At 46.8% G+C, this 13,290-nt stretch overlaps 1 protein-coding gene across 2 annotated transcripts in view; it reads left to right on the top strand.

Annotated features, from left to right (window-relative positions):
• Positions 1-2,368: 2,368 nt before the first annotated feature.
• Prkg2 (protein kinase cGMP-dependent 2) overlaps positions 2,369-13,290 on the top strand; it is a 102,024-nt gene continuing 91,102 nt past the window's right edge. Inside the window, exon 1 of one of the 2 annotated variants that reach the window (XM_087582359.1) lies at positions 2,369-2,640. The gene's annotated coding sequence lies outside the window, so the exon portion shown is untranslated. 2 annotated transcript variants of the gene reach the window in all.

Here is a 13,290-nt window from a genome sequence, read left to right on the forward strand (position 1 = left end):
TGTGGCTCTAACTCATCTTAAGCTTGAACGACATCATCATACCTCAGGGACAGCATGTCTGAGGCTGCCTAGCAGACCTGACATTGCTCACTGGGTATCATTGCTGCCACCTCCTCCTTTGTGCAGTAATCTGCTTGGAGGCTCTTCAGCCCTGAGGATGCCAGGGGTAGAGCTCAAGTCAAGGATCGAAGTTCCACCCCATCACTCCCTGCTTTCAGAGGTGGGCACGGCACCCAGTTTTGAGAAGTGGAAGGCAAAAAGAAGTCTCCTTGGAAGCCTCTGAGAGAGATTGTACTGTTCTTGAAAAAGACACCCTGTTGCCTTCTGACAGGGGTAGAGATTGCATAACTAGAGGCTCTCCTGTCCAGAAGCCGTGGGTGCAGCGGTTCTGGGAGTGAAGCTGGCCTTCTGAAGAGAGCAGACGGAATAGCAGAAACAGCCCACAGTCCTCCTTGCACTTACTCAGTTGGTTAATTGACCAACTAGAGCCTCTTGACCTTGGGACTTCTTGCTATATGAAACGATAAATGTCCTTATCATGTCAGACATTTTACGTAGGTTATTTATTAATGGCAGACTCCCATGACGACCTCATCTTTCCATTCTTTTCTTTCACGGTATTTACCGCATGCAGACTTACACATTTAATGTCTGTTCTCCCACTGGGTTGCAGACTCTAAGTTGACAGGAGAAGTTCATTTTGATCACCCTTGAATTTCCAGGAATAAGGACTTGGTTGTGTGTGTGTTGGTGGGGGTGGTGGTGGTGGTGCTTAAAGCACTCTGAGAAAGAATGACTGTGAGCCTTGCCTTCTTAAGCAAAAGTCCTTCCTCCTCCTCCTGTCCTCCTTCTCCTCTTCCTCCTCCTTCTCTTGCTTTTTGACCCCCACACCTTCCTTCTCTGATTGTTTTTTCTTGTTTCTCTTCTTTCGGCAAGTTAGACCTACAAGAACCCCATCACTAGGGGTGATCCCCTGCTCCTCGTCAACTCTAGTTTTATGCCACTGCCTATCCCCATCAGTGGTTTTCAAACTTTTACCTCAATGGACAGAAAGTACCATTCCTTGGTTGACTTAGTGGAAACACAGGATTCATAAAACACATTTACTATGCATTTTTTATTCTTAAAAAAAAAAAGGAAGCCTTGTCTTAGTGTGTCAAGTCTGCCTTAAAATCCTTTCTGACCATGACTTTTAGATTTTTCTTATGGATCCTCCCTTTTCTTTGGAATTCTTCACCGTCTCTGGTTGGCCAACGCGGAATGTACAGATTTGAGAAAAATTGCCTGGACTTAATTTTATCCAGTTAGCAGAAAAACAAACAACCGCTCTTAGTCCTCTGAGACTTAATGGCCCCATTCAACAAGTGTACACAGACCTCGTTCTATGTAGGTTTATGTATGTAACAGCATACAGGAGACTCACAGCCTCTGGGGAGCTGATACCCCTAGGGAGTCGGGATCTAACGTCCTCTGGATACAAATTGAAGAATAGACCCTCACTGTACCACTCACTCTGCAGAGAAACCGCCCTTGTCCTTGTGAATCTGCTACAGGCATTCCTCTGGGAGGAGGAAGAACTTGTTATAGGAGATCTCGCAACACCAGAGCACAGCAAACTGCGGTGGGTGAGTGGATCTATTTATATTTAGAAAACCATAACGCATGCCTCGGGATACTGTGTCTAAAAGGCCACAGGAGAGTATTAAATTACCTGCTTGAATAACCAAGAGAGCTTCCTGCTAAAGCCTCAGATTCAGGAGGTACAATCTCTGTCCCTTGAAACTCGGGTTCAGCCCCTGTCCCCAGCATGCATCACGTACAGTGGACTGACTAGATGAGAGTTAAGGCTCCAGAGTCCTGGAAGAGCACGCGGCCACGCAGCCCTTGGGTCACGTGTCATGTAGAAGGGCACCGCTGTGACACCAGAGAGCATGGCCAGGATGTGTGTGTGCCCCTTTGCGCTCTGGAGGGGAAGGCAGGAGAGAGACCCAGCAAGGGAGATTAAGAGCCTGCAGTGAAGCAGGCTGGAGGCACAGGGGTAGAGAGGGAAGGCGATGATGAATACCCCCTCAACTTTCCTCTCCCTCGGCCCACACACTTGAAATAGAAATAATAACACAACCAACCACCCGCTAGCATCCACGATGTTATCGCCCTACTTAAGTTGCCTCACTCCGGAGGTTCGGGGTATAAAGTGCAGACTGTCGCCGTCGCCGCAGGCCGGCTCCGGAGTACAGGTTCGCGCCGGCGCGGGTGACCCCACCTTCAAGGAAGAGGGCTCCCGGCTCTCCCACGCCACGCCGGGCTGACCCCCGCCCTCCTCCGTCCCTCCTCTCCTGCGAGCTCCCTCCTCCCTCCCGCGCGCCTCCTTCTCTCGGCGGCCCCCGCAGAGCAGCTAGGCGGCAGCACCCACGTCGCCGCAGCTCCCGCCCGCAGCGCGCCCGCCGCGTCCCCGGCTCCCACGCAGCGCGAGCGGCGGCGCCAGCAGCCCGGACCCCGCACGGTGCGCACGGCGCGTCGGGGCTGAGCTGAGCTGAGCCCGGCTGGGGCCGCAGAGGAGCGGCGTGGCGGAGGACGCCGAGACGCTGCGGCCGCGCGGAGGGGACGAGCTGCGCACTTGGAAAGTTACCCGGCGGCCTGGTGAGGCTGGGGGCCTCGGGTACCCGGGGGGCTCGCGACGAGGGATGGGACTGGGGACACGAGGGTGCCGCTGGGCGTGCGTTGCGCGTTGTGCACCTCTCCCACACCCAGCCGGTCTCTCATGCTGCTTGCATGGGGACATGTGGACGCGCGTTTCTTCCTCTCCCTGTGGCGCGGGTGGCTCTATACAGCAGTTGGGTTTAGAGCGCAATGGGGCTGCAGCGTCCTTTGGGCTGTGCTGGGACTGGGGGCTCAGGGGGGGGGTGCTGTCATGATGTGCCACCTTGGTTTGGTTCTCCAAGGTCTGAATAGCTGATTGCACACAAGATTCCAGCAAGGACTTTTCAAGTGCTTGCAAACTTGTTTGGGTGTCTTGTCACTCAGCACTCAGAGGCGCCTGCACATTTCTGCATATCCTCATGAAGAAGCAAAGAGAGCAAACAGACGCTATTAAAACAACAGAGCCACTTTGGCCCTGGGAGAAAAAGATGGGTTCAAGTATGAAGACAGAGCAGGGAGGCTAGAGCTGAGAACAGAACTAGTCTGGGGGACCATTAGAAAGGGTGACCCTCACTATGCTTATCTTGTTTCCAAAGTTCTGTAGGAAAGGGGCTTTTTTTTTTTTTTTCTTAAAGAGTGTAACATCCACCTGCTCCCTGCCACACCCCCATACGCACGAGCGCCTTAGAAACCATTTCTCATCTTAGCGAGTTTCTATTTAGCTCACGGGGAAGGCGTACATCCCACAGAATACACAACAGCTGCTGCTCGTGTTGCGTTTTGCACACCGGGCTAGTGAGGTGCTGGGGTGAGGAATTCCCTTTGGAGACTTAGGCTGTCTTTCTGCATCGCAACATGCCATAACTCAGAGTAAACAATTTGCAAGGACAATACCCGCGAACCCAGTGTTTACCAGTCCTTGACTCCAGGCAGGCCTCTGTATCCACAGGATGCAATTGAGAACTCTCTGTAGAAGGAGAGCAGGCACATGCTGCCCGGCTGTTGGCCAAGCCCTGTAGTCTCCTGTTGTCAGTTTCTCTGTGTTGTTTTCCGATTGTCCCCTCTTTTCCTATGTTTTCATTTTTTTCCAGCTTCCTCGGTTCCTTGTCTTGAACTTATCAATGCTTTTATTTCTACTATTGTAAAAAAGATCTCCGCATGCCCCTTTAATGCCATCCCGAAGTCCCAACTCTGGCTTCAGCTCTTTCCACAGGACTTTTAAATGCAGTCTATCTTCAGTCTGCCGAAATGTATAACCCCTGATCTTTTCCCTCCGATCTCCCTTTCTTTGACACTTCTGGGATTTGAGCTGTGGCCTGCCCATCTCTTGAAATGTCTATTTCCAAGCTGTCTAGCAGACTTCTGTCATTCCTACAGTGTTTCCTTATCCTTTTCTGTTTTGACTTCTCCCACAAATTATATTTTCACAGGTGTGGCATGTCCACACGGGGCCATGTAGGTATTTCTTTCCTACCCCTCTCCGTGGTCTCATCAGTTCATGTGAATTCAAATCCTAACCTCTGTAGAATTGGCCTGACTTCTTTTTTATTAACTGATTTATATATTTACATCCCAAATGCTGCTCCCCCTCCCAGTTCCTCCCTCAGAGAGTCTCTCCCCCCACCCCTCCCCTTCTCCTCTGAGAGGGTGGACCCCTCTGGGTATTTCCTCACCCTGGCACATCAAGTCTTTGCCAGATTAAGGGCCTCCTCTCCTGCTGAGGCCAGACAAGGCAGCCATGGAGACTGAGCTGTCTGCTACATATGTGCAAGGGGCCATGTGTGTTCTTTGATTGGTGGTTCAGTTTCTGAGAGCTCCCACGAGTCTAGGTTTGTTGACTTGGTTGATATTCTTGGGATGTTCCCTTCTCCTTCAGGGCCTTCAGCCCCTACCCTACCCTTGAACTCTTCCATAAGTGTCCCTGACCTCCATCCATCCAGTATTTGACTGTTGGTATCTGTTCAGTCTGCTGCTGAGGGAGTCTCCCAGAGGACAGTTATGCTAGGTTCCTGTATGCAAGCCTAACAGAGTATCATTAATAACGTCAGAGATTGGCGTTTGCCCATGGGAGGGGTTTTGAGTTGGGCGGTTACCGGTTGGCCTTTTCCTTCAGTCTCTGCTTCATCCTTGTGTTTCTTTTAGATAGGACAAATTTTGGGTCAAAAGTTTTGTGATGCGTTCATATCCTTATCCCTTCACTAGGGTCCTCTGGCCACAGTCCTTTGAGTCCGTGGGGAGTATCGTGGGTATTCTGTACTTTATGGCTAATATCCTCTTGTCAGTGAGTACATACCATGCCTATCCATTTGGGACTGGGTTACCTAACTGAGGATAATATTTTCTAGTTCCATCCAGTTGCCTGCAAAACTCATTATGTCCTTGTTCTTAATAGCCAAATATTATTCCATTGTGTAAAGGAATCACATTTTCTGTATCCATTCTTCGGTTGAGGGACACCTGGGTTGTTTCCAGTTTTTGGCTATTATGAATAAAGCTGCTATGGACACAGTGGAGAACATGTCCTTGTGGTGTGATGGGCCGTCTTTTGGGTGTATGCCTAGGAGTGGTATAGCTGGGTCTTCAGGTAGAACGATTTCCAATTTTCTGAGAAATCGCCAGATTGATTTTCTGAGTGGTCGTACCAGTTTGCTATCCCACCGGCAATGGAGAAGTGTTCCCCTTTCTTCACATTCTCACCAGCATGTGCTGTCTCTTGAGATTGTGATCTTAGTCATTCTGATTGATGTAAGGTAGAATCTCAGGCTTTCTTCTTTTCTTTGTATAGGCATCTCCATCTTGTTGGCCCATGACCAACTCCCCACATCTGAGCTGAGTTTCTTCTCAGCTCCTTCTGTGTGACTCCTCCCTCCTGTGTGACTCCTCCCTCCTGTGTGACTCCTCCCTCCTTCTGTGTGACACCTCCCTCCTGTGTGACTCCTCCCTCCTTCTGTGTGACTCCTCCCTCCTGTGTGACTCCTCCCTCATGTGTGACTCCTCCCTTCTTCTGTGTGACACCTCCCTCCTGTTTGACTCCTCCCTCCTGTGTGACTCCTCCCTCCTGTGTGACTCCTCTCTCCTTCTGTGTGACTCTTTTCTCCTTTGTGACTCTCTCCTCTTTCTTTGTGACTCTTCCCTCCTTTGTGACTCCTCCCTCCTCCTGTGTCTCCTCCCTCCTTCTGTTGTTGTCATGGAGGATCACTGTAGATGGTGCTCCATGGAACATGTATCACTAAGTGAATGAATAACGGAAGTCTCACCTTCCCCCAACCCGTCCAAAATTAAAACATTGGGACTGACTTGCCCCACTGTCTCCTGGGCAATTAGAGACCCCACCCTGAATTTGATTCTCAATTGCCTCTGTATTTTAAAACTATTTTTAAAAAATTGAGATTATAATATAATCACAACATTTCTTCCTTTTTCCCTTTCCAAAAGCTCTCATCTACCCTTCCTGTTCACCTTTAAACTCATGACCTTGTTTTTCACTGTTACTGCATGATAGATCATAAAATATAATATGAGACATATGATTTATATGATATATGTAACCTGTTCAGTCCACATATAGTTATATGTATGTGTGTTCACTTACAGTATGTAGATTTTCAGGCCTGGCCCTTTGGCATGGGACAACAAATGGGTATGCTCTTGTGGGGTGTCCTGGTCACATGTTCCAGGCCAGGTAGTCCGGCTGGGAACTGATTCTAACACCTACCATTCTCAATTATGAGATTTACCAGGGTTTTGAATCTGCTTCCCCCTTACCAGTTTTGTCTGGTGGCATAGGTCCACTTGCCCCCACGTGCTCTCCCTTGGGGAAACTCTCCTTAGTTCCTGTAGCTCTTTGTGTAGCTATCCCTCTTTACTTTAATAGCTTCTTACCACAGCTCCTTTCTCTCTAATCTAAGAGTCAGATTTTCAAGCTGCAGTTCCTGGTGTGTCACTAATCCCAGGGAGCCTGCTCAGTCTCCACTCCTCTGTTCACCACTGCTATGAGTCTTAGGCTCTTCCTTTCATTTGATTTCCAGTCCCTTATTACTGCTCACTGCACTTCTGTGCTTGTAAATGTACACAGGTTCTGAGCATGTCCAAAATTAAACTGGTGCTCTGTCTCCCAAGTCTACTCCTCATGCTGGCCAACGTCATCACCTCTCATCCGGTTGCCACAAGGTGAAGCATGAGGTCCTTACTCCCCTTCTTCCCTTTGAGTTCTATCTGCTGTAAAGTCCTGATTTGTGCCTGCCAGCCCACATGCCTGCCTTTATGGCGTATGTGCTTGTGAAGCATTCCCTCCCCACCAGAGGAGCTGAGTGGAGTGCTACTCAACTTTTCAACATACAGGATACATAGTGTTCATAAAACTCATGCTGTGGCTTCTGCTGGGGGATGGATTCTTCCACGGCTAGCTGGTAGTGGCTGGGGCATTGGAATGAGAAGCTCACATGGTTGTGAACGAAGAGGAAGGCATTCTCAATATCAAGATGGTGTGCATAGAAAAAACAGCAGCGGATTCCGTGCTGAGTCCCCATGTCCATGGTCACAGGGCACGGGGAAGAAGCTTGTAATGGTGGCTCTGATAGGGGACTTGGCTGTTTGTCACAGGGTCAATGCTGTATGGGTTGCTTCAGGGAAAAGAAGCAGGGCTTTAGGTACTCCGTGACGGTTACTCATTTTCTAAAAGATCTCTGGAGAGAAAGACAAATGGCAGGGTCATAGACCAATGTATCATTTTTCACATAACCTTAGAATGTTATCTAAGGAAGCCAGCACACCCCCCTCCTCCAACATCAAGCTGAACCGCCAATATGATAAAAAGTAATCTATTCTGCTTCTCATGATTTATTGAAGGAGAGGAAATTGCGGTTACCTGGAACCATCACTTCTGTGAAATCTTCTGTGGAAATGTCTTCCTCCTCCTAGTTACCATGGCGATGGTCTCTCTGTTCCCTAGTTCAAGAGAGAGAATAGGTCTGAGACTCTGGGCTGGCTTTAATCTCGTAAGCACTTCTCCCCTGGCTGGGTGCAGTTGCCTTTGTTTTACTCCCCCCTGAGCTTTCTTCGTTTGGTTTCATGGCTATTCCAGGAGCGCTGTCTTCTAAAGGACAGATATGACTATACAGCTTGAAAAAGAACTTGGCTTGCATTAAAACCCAGATACCATAATAAGGCATGTGCATCTCAGTTCCTTACTCCAGCAGATCCCTTCTTTTTAGCTTGTTACTCATTACTTTCCTTCCGCCCATCAGCCACTTAGCCCATTTCCTCAGTGAGTTAGGCTTCTGGTTTCCCTGCGTTTTATTTCAAAGTAAGTGCTCTAAGTAATAGACACTCTACTTGGGGAACACTTTTAGGTTTGTAGAAAAGTCCAGTGCCTCTATACCGCCCCCTTCAGTGGCCTTTGTTCCTAACAACATTAAAAACAGATTTAGAAAAATGTTTCAAGTTTGTTTTTATTGATGCACACGTGCCCGTGTTGGAGCGCATGTGTGCTGTACACGTGTGGTGCTCACAGAGGCCAGAAGAGGGCGTCAGAGCCTCTGGGGATGCAGTTGCTGCCCACGGTGAACTGCTTGTGTGGGTGCTGGGAACCGAAATCTGGTCCTCAGGATGCGTAGCAAGGGCTGTTAACCTGTGAGCCCTCATAACACCTTGCAGCAGTGTGATCTATATCAGTGTTTGTTACAAGTGATGAACCGATATGGATATATTACTAACTAAAGCCTATCATGATAATTGGGTCCATTTTTGTATTGTATATGCCATGGGTTGGGACAAAATGCACAGTAAGGCATATCTATCATTGTGGGAGCATTCAGAATCGTTTCAATGTCACAAGCGCCGTGGCGTTTAACTTGTTTGTTCCTCTCTTTCATGCTCTCCATGGGGCTTGACAGACATCTTTTCACTCTCTACACCTTTTCTATTTCCCATCATGCTGTGCAGTTGGACTCAGACAGTTTGTTGAACTGTCCCAGTTGGCTTCTTCATTTAGTAATGTTTCTGAAGTTCCTCTATGTCTTCTCTCTCCTCTCTCTCTCTCTCCCTCTCTCTCTCTCTCTCTCTCTCTCTCTCTCTCTCTCTATCTATCTATCTATCTCTCTCTCACATGCTGTTCCTTATTCTTGAAATTCTGGTAAATTGATGGACAATAGTTTCTTTGATAACCAACAGGACATGGTTGCTTCAAAGTTGCATCAACCTTGAACAAAGCTGACAGTTTTGAGGAAGCCACGTGACTCCTGTTGGGCAATCACAGGGAGGCTTGATTACCTGAGTAACAAAAGCCTACTCTGTCTTCCTAGGTGATTGTATCACCCTATGTGGCCTCTGATCACACCAACCTTCCTGTCAGTCCATACCCTGCCAGCTTCAGTGTGCTCTGTACTGTGGACTGTGGCCACCGTGTCTCGATATCTCCAGTTAGTTTGACATTATCTGATCACAGCTGACCGTGTCTCCTCCCGCTTTTCTTTGCTCTCTATGAACTTTGGTGAGACATCTGCTCTGGTCTTTCCCCATTTTCAGCCTTGTTTAAATTGTTGTGTGTTGAGAACACCTCCTTTACTTGCTCCACTACCCCATTCTCTTCTTTTGCAGAGTTTTCAGTTGTAACAAAGTATAAACATAGCAATGTCTCCTTTCATAAATTAATTGTAGAAAATTTTAAAAACTTTTAAAAGTTACCACTGAATCCAAGACCATCTGGACTCTTCTAGGTTTGAGAGTTCTGTGTTTAGACCCATGATCTACTCTCAGGTTAAATTTTGTAAAAGTTGTGAAGTCTGTGCTTAGGTGATTTCCTTCGTTGCCTGCATGTGGCTCTCAAATATGCCCTGTTCTCCATCCGATTCCCTTAGCTCTTTCTTCAAGGGTCAGATATGCAGCATTGGAGGTCACTTCTGGGCTGCTCTGCTCCATTGATCTCTGTGGCAATTGTCTCACCAGGGCTCTCACAGCCGCTCTCCTCTTCATACCCTCTCAATATTTGTAGCCTTGCTGTGAGCACAGTGTGGGCTAGAGTCAGCACTCTGAGTGCTCTCCTTTAACAGCTTGCTTATTTGGTGTAATTTTTAATCAATACATTTTGTTTTGATTGAGATAAGCCATTCCCTTGAGTAAATAATGCTAACAGCAATAGTGCTATTTAATATCCATTAAGCCATAATGACATACGCCAAGAACAGTGCTAAATTCTTATCATTATCTATGTCATATGACCCTCTAAGAATTTTATGTGATGTGCAAATTGTTTTACCTATTTGTCCATCTGTCTGTCTACGTGTCCATCTGTCTTTCTACATGTCCATCTGTCTGTCTATCTGTCCATCCATCTATCTCTTCTCTTCTTATCATTAAAGCCTAGGAAATGTTCTAAGGACCCAGAAAACTAGTTAAAAGTTCTTAGATATGGATTCTGGCTCTGCAGGCTGAGCCATCCCTCTGTGTGTGTGTGTGTGTGTGTGTGTGTGTGTGTGTGTGTGTATCTTTTATGTATATGTGAGTGTGAGTATCTATGTGTGCAGGTGTGTGACTCTCCCTGTGTGTGTCTGTGTATGTGTGTCTCTCTCTGTGTATCAGTGTGTGGTTGGTGTGTGTGTGTGTGTGTGTATCTGTGTGCGTATGTGTGTCTGTGTCTTTGTGTCTGTGTGTATATGTATCTGTGTGTATCTGTGTCTCACTGTGTTTATCTGTGTGTATGTGTGTGTGTGCATCTCTATTTGTGCTTGTGTATGTGTCTGTTCATGTGGATGCATTTCTATCAGACTCTAGATGAGTAGAGGGAGCAACAACTATCTAGACCAGAGCCATGCTTACGTTTTTTAAACTACTCGAGAGCTAAAGGAAAGCAGACAGCAGAGCCACATTTTGCCACACGGACTGCCAGGTGTGACTCAGCCCACGCGTCTTTGCTCTGTGAGTGGCTTCTTCTGCAGAAGGAGAATCAGGATAAGGATGGACACTGTGGTTTTATCCTCTTCTCTTGCTGAATGCCATGGCTTCCTCGCCTCTCTCTCTCTCCCCTCCGTGACTGTGAGGTGTATCCCCTCTCCAGTGCGTACTGTCGTGCCTTCAGAGGTAACTCAGTGAGCCTTTTTATTTAAAAATTTCTCTTCAGTATATGAGACTAAGTAGACTCTACACTAAGAAGTTGACGAACTTGAGGAGACCCAGAAATTATCGATAGGATTTTTTTTTGTCATTCAGACTGTTTTCTCACCTCCAGCCTTTTGGTAGAGCTCCTCTCATGTTTGATGTTGTTGTTTGTTTGTTTGTTTGTTCCATAATGTGTGTTCTTTTCTCAATGGGATGTAATGTGCAGGAAGAGTAAGGTCTCACTCCCACAAGGGAATATTTGTATCTTTAAGGACCTCTTGTTTGGAAGGTATCCGGTCCCTTAGACTTCTGCCCCGTGCACAGAAACTCAATTCTGTGTTTTCCTTCTATAGAGACATATAAACCCACCTCTAGCCCGCACTGCTAAAAGAGCCCTCTGTGTACCTCATGTCTCCTACATGTTTTGTATCACACAGGGATGCTTTGCAGTCTTCACCATGACCCTTACGGGGTGGAGAGAAATGTACTCATTGTATAGACACAAAGGTGAAATTGGAGATGCCATGTAACTTAGAGAAGGTTTGGAAAGGGTGGGTTTCTTCCTCCCCTTGCGCATCTTGAATCTGTTGCTCAAGTTAAACTGGGCTTTTAGTCTCTAAAGTCATTTCTTACTACGTTACCCACTGTCCCTTAAAGTAAAAATGATTTTAATAACCCGTAACTGCTAGACGGACGGAGCAACAGCCCACAGCTCAATTCTTCCCGTGGCTGGCAACCCGTGTTTGAGAAATTGCCTTCCTTAGTGACAGCTAAGGAGCGCACAGTGTGAATCTAATCAGGTTTTATGTGGCCGGAGACTCGAAACCTTGCTTTAGGGGTAGCAAAATGTAAGCAGGTGGAGTGGGAGCTCCTGCCAGCCTGAAAGACCTAGTAACTTGTTTAAGTCAGTGACTCGAAAGGTAAGCTCTGATTTCTTCTTCTTTTAGGAATTCTAAACACGCCACAGGGTTTTTATAGTTTCCGAGGTGACCTCAGGGAAACAGAGGAGATGGTACTGGGGATAGGACGGCTAATGCTCTATATTTAATTGTGCTTCAGGTTTGTAAAGTGATTGGATTGGTACTGATGTTTCTTTGTCCCTATACAGCAATGATTCTAGACTGTTCCGTATTTAGGGTGTTATAACTTTTTATTATTAATCCAAGTGTTAATATCCATGGATATACTTCGCAGAGTATATGGTACTCCGGGCTCAGCATACAGTTGCTTCACGGATACAGAATGAGTCATTTGTTCAATATTAGATTTAAATCTGTTTATGCTTGCCGCGTCCTCTGTAAGACAATTCTGTGATTATTCCCTTACCTCTCCCTGGCTGAAAATGGTTGTTCACAAACCACAAAGTCCGCCTAGAAAACGGCTCAGGGCCGCAGGACAGAAACTTGTACACATGCTAATTTCAGAGGCCTTTGGGAGTGCCTTTCAGAATATCACTCAAGGTAACGCTCAAGCCTCAAACTAGTCTGACGAATTGTTTATTCTGGATCCAAGTCCGTGCCGTCTCTAAATTCTTCTCTCTCTATCTTTCTATGTGATGTTAATGGGGAAGGATAACAAATGCTGCCCCACGAACAGAAGCTTTAGGGTTATGCCTGCTCCGTGCTTGCCATTGTGGAAGCAACTCTGCATAGACTTAGGTTTACTAATGGCTGCTTCCAGAGAGAATCCACTGTTAAAAGACGAACCACTTCCTGTTCCTGACTTGATCTTGTGCTGCTTCCATTGGCTGGCGGCATCTGTTTAAAGTCCGAAGACAGTTAACCTTTCGCGTCTTTGTCAGCCTCCGTAGAAGCCACGATTGATCTGGCGGAACTCGTGAAATCCAGTCAACATCTTTGTTTCTCCCTGAGCTAGAAATCTGAAGGGGAGAGCTGGAAAACGCGTATCTGTAAACTTCAGTTTTGATCCTCTGTTTCTGATTGAATAAGGTCAGAATTAATCCAAATGTTTTTCACAGTCGATGCACGGTTTCCCGGACTAAGGCATCCAATAAGGCAATGCTTGGCGGACAGAGAGGAGTCAGTTAGGACAGCATCTGCTGCACTTCAGCTGTGCGAATTCTGCTGTCATGGGATTTTTGCCCACATAGGTTTATGACTTATGCGGATGATTAACTCTTAAAAACGATTTTCTTTTTCAATCTTTAATGATGTGTAGGCTCCCGTGAGTGCAGTGCTAACAGAGGCCAGCAGGGGGCATTGGATCGCTGGAAGCTGGAGTTACAGGTGGTTGTCAGCAGTTGCTACTCTTAACTGCTAAGACATTATCTCCAGCCAGCCCTGATTTACTTTTTTAAAAAATTCACTATTATTTATGTGGAATTGGCTTGGTAAACCTAAACGTGCTACTTGGTTCCCATTGAAGTAATAGCATCAACGAAATAGAATGTTTGTTGCCAGACTTTTGGATTTATAGTGTATGTTAAAATAAATGCAAAGCTTGGAAAACCCCAGGAATCCCACTGCCTCTACCTTCCCAGCACTGGGATTAGAGGCCTAACTGGGTCTTCATGCCTGCACGTTAAGCACTTCCTCA

This window comes from Rattus norvegicus, chromosome 14 (assembly GCF_021556685.1).
Source record: "Rattus norvegicus strain SHRSP/BbbUtx chromosome 14, alternate assembly SHRSP_T2T, whole genome shotgun sequence".
Taxonomy (NCBI): domain Eukaryota; kingdom Metazoa; phylum Chordata; class Mammalia; order Rodentia; family Muridae; genus Rattus; species Rattus norvegicus.